General features: G+C 36.4%; 1 long non-coding RNA gene across 2 annotated transcripts in view; it reads right to left on the minus strand.

The window, feature by feature from the left end:
- Window positions 1–13,051, minus strand: part of LOC116279438 (uncharacterized) — a 178,606-nt gene extending 165,555 nt beyond the window's left edge. For both annotated transcript variants that reach the window (XR_012059045.1, XR_004188803.2), the window contains exon 1: window positions 12,721–13,051. This is a non-coding gene — a long non-coding RNA (uncharacterized lncRNA). The remainder of the gene's footprint in view (window positions 1–12,720) is intronic.
- Window positions 13,052–13,881: the final 830 nt, after the last annotated feature.

Raw genomic sequence — 13,881 nt, forward strand, 5'->3', positions numbered from 1 at the left:
CTAACTCTGTGTGCTTTATTAAAATTTCTTGTTTAATTTTTAAATAGTTTCCTATTTTATTAGGTTTTATTTTAGGTGTTCAAAACATTTATCAATGCAAAACCATATACCAAGTTTTTTTTTGTTTTTGTTTTTTAATCTCACTTCTTTACTTGTCCCCTCTACCCTACTTCTTCCTACTCTCTATAGGTAACAATTTTTATTAACTTTGGTGTAAGTTTTAGTGTTACCTTTTGTAAAACTATTCTTATATGGATCTATATAGAACTTCCTTCTTTCATCAAAGGGAGTGTACTTCACATATACTATTCTATACCTTGCTTTTTTCAATTAACAATATGTAATGGAGATCATTTCATAGCTAAACAACAAAATTTTCATTCTTAAATACTATTGATGGTTTTTCAACGTGCTGATGTGCAATAATTTGTTCAGTCATTGTCTATCTCATGCACATTTGAGTTGTTTCCTGTCTTCCACTATTAGCACAATGCCAGAATGAAACACTTGTCTTTTCCTACATTTCTCACTGTAACCTGGTATAGCTACTTAGACACAGGATGTCTATGTCAGAAAGTAAAGGCAGAGATTATCTAAATATTGCCAAACTCCCCTCAAAAGAATTTGAGGTTTTATATTCCCAAGAACAATGTTTTGACAGTATAATGCAAACTGCATGATAAGCAATGAACTGAATGGCATGCAGGGACTTGACCTTGCTCCTTCTGTGGAACTTTGTTACTTTTGTTGTAGTAGTATTAAAATTGTACCATTTTCATATGGTCTGGGTTTTCTGGTAACTGGTTTCTTGCTTGGCCCAATAGGCAGATTTTAATTCTGAAGTAATTTTCCAGAGACTTGGCTTGAATGGCATTTGGTTGTTTAAAAAGTTAATGTCCAACAGTTAGTCTTATTTATTTAGTGGTCAATTCAAGTCTCTATTTTCCAGCTTCCATTCCGATGACCGGCTGAGCAAAAGCTCTTCCTATTACTTCACAAGGTTTTATTGTGGGTCATATGTGATGGATGGTTTTGCCCTCTCTGTTGTTTCTAAGACATTAAACAAAGGTTAATATTGAATTCCTATTCCTGGAAATAAAACTGTTTATTTTTTCATCACTCTGCTAAGAAGCAAGATTTTATGAATGACCTTAAGCATAAGTATTAATTTCCCTCCTAGCTTCCTTTTAATTCTAACTTTCAATTTCCCCGGCATCTCTCACTGCGAAAAAAACTACATTCTGAGTCTGACATATTAGAAGCAGAGACAGATCATTTTGGGGATGCATTTCTTGATAAGGTTTGCAAGGGAAAATACTTTTACAGAAACCAACAGGAAGGCACCCTAGTCAATTAAACCTGATCTCATGCTGCATCAGAGGGCTTTATTTTTGCTTTGTTTTCTAATATCTCTTTCTGTTGTACCTATTATAAAGAAGAGATGGGAAGCAATCAATGATCATCCTTCTCTCTACATAAAACCCTTATCTTGTGGCAAGCATGTTTCTTGAGGCAAAAGACAAAAATCACTGTTTATTTTCAGACAATAAGGCAAAAGTCTTAAGTCTGTTTTACACTCACAACCTCATTAGTGAAAGGCAGTAAACCTGAACAGAGAAGAATACACAGGGAGATGCTGGTAAGAAAAACCGGCAGGAGTACAGGATGAGTTGTGACCCCATCTCTATTCAAAGACAAAAACCAGGGAGTTTACTATGTTTTTCAAAATTATCTTTGTCACAATTTTGATATTAAGGATTATCCTAGGGAAAAGAAAGTGATAATTAAAGTATCAATAATAATATGTATCTTTCTTCACTTATCAAATAAACATGGTATTCAAGAATACGAAAGCATGTTTATTTCTTATCCATATGTGGTTTGTTTTGTATATTTCTTTCAAAAAAATTGACCATGTGCCCTTTTGAAGAATAAATGACTCATTGATGTTAGCCTCTGTTAAGCAACAGGACAGTTTGTTTCATTAAATGAAATAAAAATATTAATAACTATCAAAGAAAAAAGCTAACCATCGAGGATGAAAATCAGACAGAACATTATTTAACAACACACAATATTATATATGAAAAGGCAATTTGAAAGCAATGTTTAGGAGTTAATTTTTGAATAGATTCATCAGTAATTTCTTGGGATGTGCCCTTTTCTAGTTCAGCTTGATATTTTACACTTTGCATATAGAATCTGTTTAGGTATTCCTTGCACATATTAATGCTTTTGTAAATTTATTAGTTGTGAATATATTTTACTTCACTGCTTAAATTGATGAGACCATTAAATGTGACTTAAACAAACAAGAAAAGCTACAGGCAGTTATGCAACATCTGCCATTTCCCTTTTTGGTCACTGAACACGTGCACATGCATCAAAACTCTCTTCCCCAAAAGCAACTTCCTAAGCTTTTGCATTTCCCCATGTCCCCCACCTCCAACTGTATTTGTCAGTTGACCTTGGCATCAGCACAAGGGCAGGTAACAAAACTATCAGCTGTTAGTATGTTAGTTTAAACCACCTTGCAACACAGAGAGCTGTCACCACATTAAACTACCTAACAGTTTTCACTACTTCCTCGAATAATTAAATTAGGACCCCACTAGTGAAAACTTGATCTTTGGGATGAGGTGTGAGACAAGTCTAAGTCATAAATACATCCTGTGCTTTATTTAATCACAAAAGGAAGTCCTTTTGGAAATCAGCTTCTGTAAGTATTCGTCAGTCCACCTCCATGAGAGCCATCTCTAAACTGAGCTTTATAAACAAGGGCACCAAGATATGTCTCCTGTATGTGAGGATGGTCAGATGTTTGGATCAGCTTGATCCTAATCCACTTAAATATCTGCATTTATAACACAAGGTCATCATATGGAAGGTGAGATCATGTTTATAAGAACCAGTTGTGAACTGGAAAGTAGTATGTAAAAGTCAGTTAATATGCAACCAAGAGTACTTTTTTTACTTACCAACTTAAAAAACAAAAAACAACTTAGCTTCTAAATATTGAGCTTTGTTCTGGTACACAGTCATGTTACCTAGAAAAGTTTAATCCTTTTTAGGTTTGCTTCTAATCTCTGATCAGCAGAACAGAGGAGCCCTGAGTCTAGAGCTGATGTGCCCCCATTGCTGAGGTCTCCGCCTGATGCCCTGAGTATTAGTAGGTTTTGTCACGATGCTGGTGACTATTCCCAGCTCTCTGAAAACTTTAGGAACTGATTCTTCACTCCTTTATAGTAGTTCTTTCCTCAGTCCTGGGTAATTCCTCACCTGCTTCTTCTGTCATCACGCACTCAAGGGGATCTCTGTCTCCAGAGCCTTTCTCCGTGCTGCCCTCTCTTCCCCAGTCCTCTGCCCTGTAAATTCTAGCAGCTTCATCCTCCCTGAACACTCAACCATTTTCTCAACCCTGGGAGACCACCAGGCACTGTTTGGATTCCCTGTTCCTGCTTTGCAACATGGAAACTCTCTGCAGGCAACGAAAACCAGGTGATTGTAAGGCTCATCTCAACTTTTTCCCTTCTTTCAAAGATCACTCTCTTGTGCAGCCTGTATCCAATGTCTGAAAAGCACTGTTTCATAAATGTCTGTTTTTTTAAAACTGGTTTAAGATGGTAGGGTAATCCCAGGCCACGTCACTCCATTATGGCCAACAGCAAAAGCTGCCCATTTTCCATTCATGTTGTATCATAACTACAAATATTTCCCTATCTAGTCAAATTTATCAATCAAAATAAACATTATGGTTTTTCCTTTGGTGTCATAGATAGAAATCATCTCTGTCTATAAAATTACATAAATATTCTCCTCCATTTTTCCTAGGGCTTCCATAATTCCATTTTAAAATAGTTTTTAAACCATTAGGAATTTTGTTGTGAAGTATGAGGTGGGATGAGATTTTTATATATTTTTTTGGTTACTTAGTTCTTAAACCATTTTTGAATAATTCATTCTTTCCTGTTACAAAAAAAATCACTTCTATCATTTATTTTCTACACGTACATTTAGGTCTCTTTCAAGATAGACAATTTTGATTCATTAATGAATTTGTATATTCTGACATTTACATGTAGTATTTATTATTGTAGAATTATAGTATACTTTTAAAGTTTTTGTCTGCACCCTGTTTTTTTTTCCTAAAATAACCCGAACAACTTTTACATTTATTTTGTTTCATAAATTTTAGACAACAACCATTTTCCTTTATTTATCAACCATTATTGGATATCCAGCATCAGATAAATACTAGCTACAGAAAACCAAGTTCTGGAGTTTCATCCTTTTTCTATTCCCTTTATTAAGTTGATTAAGATATATGTTGTGGCTTAGAATGATTTTTGTTTTGGAGAGAAGGAATTCTGTATGTATCTGGCAGGCAGCTACAAGTTCTAGAAGTGCAAGATCAGCCTCATGCAACCAGGAACGGAAATGAATCAACATCTGAACAGGAGATATGGTTTCAAATCCTTGCTTTTAACGTCAGCACCACACTGCCTTCAAGTTTGTTTCAGAATGCGATTTTCATTGGGGGGTACTTTCTGAATCCTTAAGTATCTGAGAATTTCTTGTTCTTTTGATATGAGAACAACAACTCGTTTCTATCAAATTCTTGGATCACTACTTTTGTTTACCCCATACTACACCGGTGATCATATATTAATCAAGTATTAGGAAGGGAAGTCCTAGGACAGCCCAATGTCTTTGTAAGTCAACTTAAAAAAAAGAGCCTGACGGGATGTTTGTTGTAATCTCTCTTTTCTTAATTTCATAACTTTCTTCTGCAGATATGTCTAAGTAATGCTTTTTATAAAATTTGTTTCTCAAAGAATAAGCCATTTCTCTTAAAGACTTAAACATAAGACAAGACACTATAAACCTCTTAGAAGAAAACATAGGCAAAACATTACCTGACAAATCTCAGCAATGTTCTCCTAGGGCAGTCTACCCAAGCAACAGAAATAAAAGCAAAAATAAAGAAATGGGACCTAATTAAACTTACAAGCTTTTGCACAGCAAAGGAAACCATAAGCAAAACAAAAAGACAACCCACATAATGGGAGGAAATATTTGCAAAAGATGAGACTGACAAAGGCTTAATTTCCAGAATATATAAACAGCTCATACAAATAAGAAAAACAAACACCCCAATTCAAAAATGGGCAGAAGACCTAAACAAGCAATTCTCCAATGAAGACATACAAATGGCCAATAGGCACATGAAAAAAAATGCTCAATATCACTAATTATCAGAGAAATGCAAATCAAAACTACAAGAAGGTATCACCTCACATCAGCCAGAATGGCCATCATTCAGAAGTCCACAAACGATAAACGCTGGAGAGGGTGTGGAGAAAAAGGTACCTTCCTACACTGTTGGTGAGAATGTAGTCTGGTGCAGCCATTATGGAAAACAGTATGGAGATTCCTCAAAAGACTAAAAATAGACTTACCATATGATCTAGCAATCCCACTCCTGGGCATATACCCAGAGGGAATCTTAATTCAAAAGGATACATGCACCCCACTGTTCATAGCAGCACTATTTACAACAGCCAAGACATGGAAACAGCCTAAATGTCCACTGACAGATGACTGCATAAAGAAGCTGTGGTATATTTATACAAAGAAATACTGCTCAGCCATTAAAAAAATAATAAAATAATGCCATTTGCAGCAACATGGATGGATCTAGATAATGTCATTCCAAGTGAAGTAAGCCAGAAAGAAAAATACCATATGATATCACTTGTATGTGGAATCTTAAAAAAAACAAAAAAACCCAAAACAGAAACAGACTCACAGACGTCGAAAACAAACTTACGGTTACTGGTGGGGGGGGTGGGGGTGGGAAATAAACTGGGAGCTCGAGATTTGCAGATACCACTATATACAAAATAGATAAATAACAAGTTTATACTGAATAGCACAGGGAACTATATTCAGTATCTTGCAGTAACTTATGGTGAAAAAGAATATGAGAACGAATGTTCATGTATGACTGAAGCATTGTGCTATATACCAGAAATTGATATAACATTGTAAATTGACTATACTTCAATAAAAATATATGCATATATAAAAAGAGTAAGTCATTTCTTTTTCTGACTCACAGTTCTATCAGGTACAAATATTTTTCTACTTTCTTTGACTATAGCTCCTATTTCATCTATATCATTTTATTTCAATTCATTTAGGCACACTAATTATTCACAGATGGTATTTCTATTTTCTGGTCTCCAAAGTGACCATTCCTTCTCCACTTTCAGTAATTTAAAGTTTAACTGGCATCCTGGGAGACTATCCCAAGCTTCATATTGTGAGATACATTTCTTGAAGTGGCAATTCTGTGATCTAATGCTACTACTGTAAATATTAATATTATACATTTTAAAATAAATCCATTACTACAGAATGGTTTACAAAAAATGTAAGTTACCTATCCCAGCACTACACTTCTCAGTCTTAATGCTGCTCCCCCAAAGAGCACACATTTTAATAGTTTCTGCTATAGTTCTTTTTATGATTGTAAGTTTCCTCTGCATATTTAAATACACTGAAATCTGTTTCATAGTGTCTCTTGATTTCCTTCTTGATGAGATGAAGATATTAATGCAGTTGCTTTTTCTTTGCCCATCTCCCCTCCCATTACTTGACCTTCTAAATTCTGCTATCTGTATTATTATACAGTTAGTGCTGTTAATATTTATACCCCTCTCCACAACTGTAATTAAATCCTCTGTGTTTTGTTCATACACTAATGCTAAACGTTGAAAATCATTAAGCATCATCAAATTAGTACCAATGTGGGAGATTCACCGCAGAAACAATGGAAGTTCAATGATAGCGTTTCCCTTCTCACAGAGCCTTTAGTTTTTGTAAAGTGCCCTCTCAATTTTTTCTACGTAGTACCTTTATTTTGTATCTTTAAATTATTCCAATACCTCAAGCATCCTATTGAAACTGTCCATGGAATAAGTATTTTTGTTACAGCTACCTCTCTGTCTAAAACTTTGATGTTTCTTTTCCAGTCTGCGCTGGTTCCTCTCTAGAACCCCAGCTGTCTGCTTTCTGGGGAAGTCTCCATGCTGTGCTCTTAAAGTTAATGCACTGTTTCATGGTTCCTAAACCCTCCATATTTTGTTTTATTTTATTTTTTTTACCAGGGGAAACTTCAAGAAATTATTTAATATAGGAGTATATAGAAGGTGAATTTCCTGAGTCATTTTATGTCAAAAATGCCTTTATTCTTACTTGATTGAGTTTGGCTATATATCAAGTTGCAACATAAACACACAGATAAGAATTATTTCCAGTGACTGTAGAACACTGTATTATATTTTCTCGTGAGATAACTTTTATTTTATGTCTACATTATTAGTAGCATTTATACACTAAATCTTATTAGGTAGTCCCATTGTTATAGTTACACTCATGTGGCAATTTTTAACCTGTCCTACGTAGAGTACAGAAAAAAGCAGGTTAGAAATCGTATTACTGCTTTTAGGAGTCAAGTTTAGCATAAAAGTAAACAAATATACGGATAAAACCAAAGCAATGAAGTAAAAATACTGACAGTATTTTATTCATGTAAATGGGAAACGTCAGTATGGACTCTTGATTATTTTATCTTGTTTTTAAAACTATGTATTTTCTAGCTTTGTCCATGGAAAATGACTAGCATTAATGACAACTCATTGGCAATGAGTAACTTGGTACCGAGTTCCATGGAGGAATACCTGATTTCAGGCAGGTCTAGAGCTGGAAATATACAGGATTAGGCTGAGATACCTTGTGCCAGAAAGCAAGAAAGTTTCCAGGAATGATGGCTTAACGCATAAGAGGAAAAGAGAGACAAATTCAAAGACCCCCTTTGGTCAAAGGAATAACAATTTGAACACCAGCAATCTGGTGAGTACAGCTGATTAAAACACACTGGATATATAAAAATTTATGAGTTCAAAATGATACTCAAGAAAGAGAAAGGGGAAAGAATGCCTCATTGGCTATCAATAAAAGTAACTAAGGCAGTAACTGAAAACTGGCCATTAAAGAGAAGGACACTATCCTGCCTTCTCTGTGTTAATATATTTCAAGATAATCAAATATCTCTAGCTGATGAAAAGAGTTATACTTTGCTGAAGAATCCCAGCGAGAAATGTGAAGGATTGACAGAATAGGAAATCTTTGTTTTGCAATTCCTAATGAAATAAGTAATAGATTCAGGCAATGATCGATCATAAATTAATGAAAACAGCAGATGAAAAGTTGAGATACTTCATAATGGTAGGATTGGATTGCCAGGACCTGTATCCACTGATTAGTCTTAGCATCACTAAAGATGGAACAAGCAGTCACTGTGGTCCTGAAATGTGATGTTATGCGACACACAGCATTACCTATGAAGTGCTTTCGCAAAACAAAGAAACAAAATTTAAAAAAAAAAACAAACTACATCTAATCAAGATTCACAGCTAACTTCATTAACAGGAGATAAACAGAAGTTATTTAAATGAAAATGACACTGGAAAAAAAATCCTGAAAAAACAGACCCAGGATGTGGAATATTCTTTAGGACCACTAAGCCAGTTTTTGCAAAACCTCAATAGCCTGAGGGGAACGAAGGAGAGGTGGGTGAGCTACAGAAACAAAGCAAGAGACCCAAGAGACATCAAGAACGGAAGCAGTGAGTGGAACTTGTTTAAATCCTGATTCCAACAAACCAACTACAATAAGGCATTTTTGAGATAATCATGGACATTTGATTATAGACTGGATATTAAGTAACACTTCGTAAGAATTTATTTTGGGTGTTAATGACAGTTTGGTTCTGTAAGAAAATGTTTATATTTAAAACAACATGTACTGACAGACGTAAAAGCAAAATGACCTGCCATCACTGACTTCCTTTAAGACCTTCAGCAGAGGAAAAGCATGTAAAAAAGAGGTAGATGAAGCAAGTATTACAAGATCTTGATAACTGTATGTGGGTGTTGGATATGTGAAGGGTCAGCATGCTCTCTTTAAAAAGGTTTACTAAAAACCTTTTATAACACATATTTTCAAAAGAGACATTCATTTTTGTGTGATTTTTTTCTGTGCTTTCCAAATATTGAAGTTTCATATACAGTTTTATCTTGTACTATGTCTAAGCTTTAATGTTTAACATTTAACTCCAATCCATTTGGGTTTTCTGTGTTTGTGTGTGTGGAAGAGTGTGAGTAATGCTACAAGAAAATCAAAATTTATCAATTTGATTCAATTCAACCAATATTTATTAAGCATCTAATCTTTGCCAGGTATTTGGGATACGAAGATGGATACGATACAGCCGAAATATCAGTTTATACCCAGTAGATAGAAGTGAATGATTAAGTTCTGTCAGGAAGTAATGAAAAATCGCTTCATACAGAATTTATAATTTGAGCTGGGGCTTTAAGAATGAGTCAGAGCTTGTCAGGTCAGTGAAAAATTCCTCACAGAGGCAACACAAGGGTAAAGACAGATTTGTGGAACAAAACCTTAAGGTTTGAGCCACTACAACTGACACTGCTGTAAGATAAACGCAAGAAAGAAGGGAGATGAAATCAAATAGTGGTGCAGGCCGCGGCCCTGCTTCTCACATTCAGAAGCTGGGCCGCACCTCCTAAGAAGGGAAGTAACTGGAAGAACTGAAAGAGGGGTTAATTATTCTTTACCAATGGGGGAGGCAGGGAGAAAAAGTACTAGTTGACTGGAATAACCTAGGCAAGAACTAACCTGGGCAAATCAATGAGGGCAGTAAGAATAAAGACAATAGTATGAACATAACAAGTACATAACAACTGATTAGAGGAGAAAAGTGAGGCCATGATTTCACAACCACACTTCTGGGGTTATCCTTAGACCATATTCCCTGGAAGTTCCCTGGATTTGACTTCTGCTTGGAAGTTGATTCTTTATCATCATTTGCCGTCTAAAGGAGCGAGCAGTTTTCCATACCAGCAAGCATATACGAACTGTGAAATAAAACTCGTATTTTATGGCAAGACAAGAAAACTTAAACATAAAAATTTTCTCTTCCATTTCTCTCCGCACTCCCTGCCCCCATACATTGTACATCTGCATCATGCATTGACCAAATCTTTCCCATTGGCAGAAGTACCTGTTTAAACACAAGAGTAACATTCTCATAGCATCAACAAAACAACTCCATAAAAGATGACATTTCTTTTGGATTTTGTATGGGGCCTCCATGATGCTCAGATCTGGATTGTGTAAACTGTCAACAGTATGTTATTTAATATGCACTCTGTCTCAAAAAACTTACATGACCGCGCCTTGGCTTCTAACAGGCCACAGAGTTCTCAGAGCTTTCTGAGATGTTCTTCCAGGTTATAATCATCACATCTGGCTCAAATAAAAATTTCCATTTCTTTCTTAAACTGACTGATTTTATCCACAAAACTGACCACTGGAATAGAATACGAAGACTAAAAAGAGACCCACAAAAATTTAGTCACTTGTTTTGCAAAAAAAATTCCACTGCAATGCACTAGGGAGATTACATTTTTAGCAGTAACTGATGCTTGGTCAATTGGAGAGTCATAGATTTTAAGCAGGACACACACACATACACACACACACAAGCACCAACCACGTATAAAGGAAAAAACTGATAAACTAGGCCTCAATAAAACCTAAACCTATGATAATCAAAAACACAGTTAAGAGAGTGAAAAGGTAAGTACTAAGTGGCAAATATTTCTAACACAAGCAATAGAACTCCTTCAGGATATAGAATTATAAAGCAATGACAACAGACAACCAAATAAAAAAATGGCCAAGTTTTCAACAGTGAATTTCACATAAAAATATGAAGGATATACAAATGTTCAAAAACCATAGGGAAAGGTGTTTTTGTAACCGCGCAGGACCCTATGGGGCCTTCCAGGGACAGAGCCTCTCCCCACATCCTCTGCTTCAGTTCCTCTGTGAAGCACCTCGGTAACAGTATCTGATGCAGGTTTCCTGAGCTCTTTTACAGATGCTAAAACCCCTGCCAAATGGAAGAAGTTAACAACTTGATGACCATGAGCACAGAGCCCCCATACCAGCTGGAGCCTGAGGAGTGATAATGTTAACTCCGCCCTGTTACCCCACCGTCAACCAATTAGAGAATCGTGCACCAGCTGATTACAACCCTGTGACTCCCCCCCTCACCTGTCGTTTAAAAACTCCTCCCTGAAACCCACCGGTGAGTTTCAGCTTTTTAAGCATAGGCTGCCATCGACTCCTTGTCTGGTGCCTTACAATAAATGCGGCACTCTCCTTCACCACAACCCAGTGTCAGTAGATTGGTTTTACTGGGTGTGGGCGAGCAGACCCAAGTTTGGTTTGGTAACATTTTTAACACATTAATCCAAGTAAATACCATAGTAAGAAACCACTACACGAACACTAGAATGATAAATATTAAAACAGATAGACACAAAAACAAATAAGCTGCTAGTATCAAGCATTGGCAAGGATTTTGAGAATCAGAATCCTTACAGTTGGATGAAGTGTAAATTCAAGCAATCATTTTTGGAAACCATTTAACATCCACTGAAACTTAAAACAGGCATGCCCTATGACCTAGGAATTTCATTCCAAAATGTTTACTTAAAAGATAAGCATGCATATGTTCACAGAAAGAATGTTCACAGCAGCAATATTGAAGCCAAAATTTGGAAACAATGAAAATGAGCTGAACAGAATGGATAAATAAATTGTGACAATGGAGTATTATACAGTAATGAGAGAAAATAAACACTGTCATGTAGCATGGATAAATCTCATGAATATAATTCGGAGTGAAAAGAAGCTAGAACAAAAGAATGCATTCTGCATGATTCTATTTATATAAACTATGGCAAGAGATGTCAAGATACTGATTACCCTTGTGGAGGCAGTGATTACAAGGGGGCACAACTGGGGCTTTTAGGATACTGGAAATGTTATGTTTCTTAATCTGTTAGTTATATGATCTGTTCACCTTGTATTTATCAGGATGTATACATCTATAGCTTGTACACTATTCTTTATGTACATATAATTAAGTTTATAAAATAATTGCAGACATTTTAGCTCAGAATCTTACCACACAAAATCAATGGATTATTTTAGATAAACTGAATCCACCCATGAAATGAGCCTCTTGTCTTGGATGAAGATATATTCATAATTACTAATGTAAGCATACTTGTCCATATATATATATACACACTGACTTGTAGACAATTTGTAATAAATAGCATCCATCTTTTAAAGTCCATTTCAAATTTTTCTATGAAGCCTTCTCAGCTCTTTCAATTGCTTAAATCTGTCTTTTCCAAGCTCCCTTAGCAATTAACAATTGTATCAATAACTGCAAACCTTAATATAGGCTGCCTTATCTTATTGCTTATTTTCACATAGGCTAGCCTGAGCTCCCAGACTACATATTCTTGAGCAAGGGAAAAACTTTCGCATGCAACACAATTATATACTTGGTATATACACCAAAAACACCAAATCAATGTGTAACGTATTTCAGACAATGTCACTGACAGTGTGATTTACACAAACTACAAATGCTACCCAAGCACATAGACACAAACACACTCATAGGACACTCACATGAAAATCTACAAATCCATATGGTTGCCTCTCACTGTAGAAACCACAATTAAGTAGCTGCTTCCCCTTACTTACCTGGTAGCCAGGGCAAGGACTCAAAATGCAGGCTTGGCTAATCAGAAGCAATGCAAAGAAGCAAGGACGGAGGAGAACAGTTTCCAGGACCGGCAGTGAGAATGTTTCCAGAGGCAATGGCGGGGTCACAGGGAAGACACCCACACCGGAACACAGACAAACCTACTTTCTTCCCTTTTTCTGCACTACAGTCCATTAGTCTGTGCCCATAGCTGTGAGGGCTTAACAGAAACTAAGGCAGACGCCACACAAGCAAAACTGCAGATCCAGCCGCAGGCAGAAAACGCCAAAGTGGTAACCGGCAACCTTCCTGAACGCGCTTCTGCCTAACCACGAGGTCAGCGCCTGCGCAGACGAAACACCCAAGGCCTTATAACCGGGCTGCGATTCCCCGCCGAAACCGGAACTCGCACGTGGCCAGGCACAATTAGTGCCGGTTCAAAGGGGCCCGGAGGACTGCGCATGCACCGGCTGTTTAACCACGCGCTGCCACTTTCCCTAAATTCTGATGGCATATCCACCTGTTACCCCTTAACAGTTTCTTGCTTCCTATCCCTGGAGGAGGAATCTCTAGAGCACAAGCTATTCCTTTCTCATTCCTTGATCAACGAATTAATTTTCTGCTCTGCTTTGCTGAACCTGATCTCCTTCAATTGGCGGGGAGCAGAGCTGAGCAAGCGAAATATCCAACTGAGGTCCATTCGGTCCAAGAGGGTCGGTAACAGTGTCAGTGAAGATAATTTTAGCTATGATTTGTGCCACTTAGTGCTTGAATACCAATCTTTTATTGCTCAAGCATCCTAGGGAATCTGTGTCCCATCCAGTATCCTCAACATTCCTCTTCTAGAATCCTTTTTTTTTTTTTTGGTCATAAATAAAAACTAATACAGGTGTCTGTGTGTATGTATTATGTCTGCACTCTTACATATATACCCACACATCCAAAACACATTTCAAAAGCAAACATTTATGTATGTGTGTGTACACCATGTCAATGCCACATAGTTATGATTTTTAGCAACTAAAAAGTGGAGAATATAAATGGTTTTTATTTCCTTAGCCATCTGTACAAAGCAGTTCTTATTCTGCTGTTTTCTCAGTAGACCTCATTATTTTTTCTTTGCTTATTTGTTTTAATAAAATTGTGACTAGCTCATTGGA

The sequence above is a fragment of the Vicugna pacos genome, chromosome 15 (genome assembly GCF_048564905.1).
Source record: "Vicugna pacos chromosome 15, VicPac4, whole genome shotgun sequence".
Lineage (NCBI taxonomy): Eukaryota > Metazoa > Chordata > Mammalia > Artiodactyla > Camelidae > Vicugna > Vicugna pacos.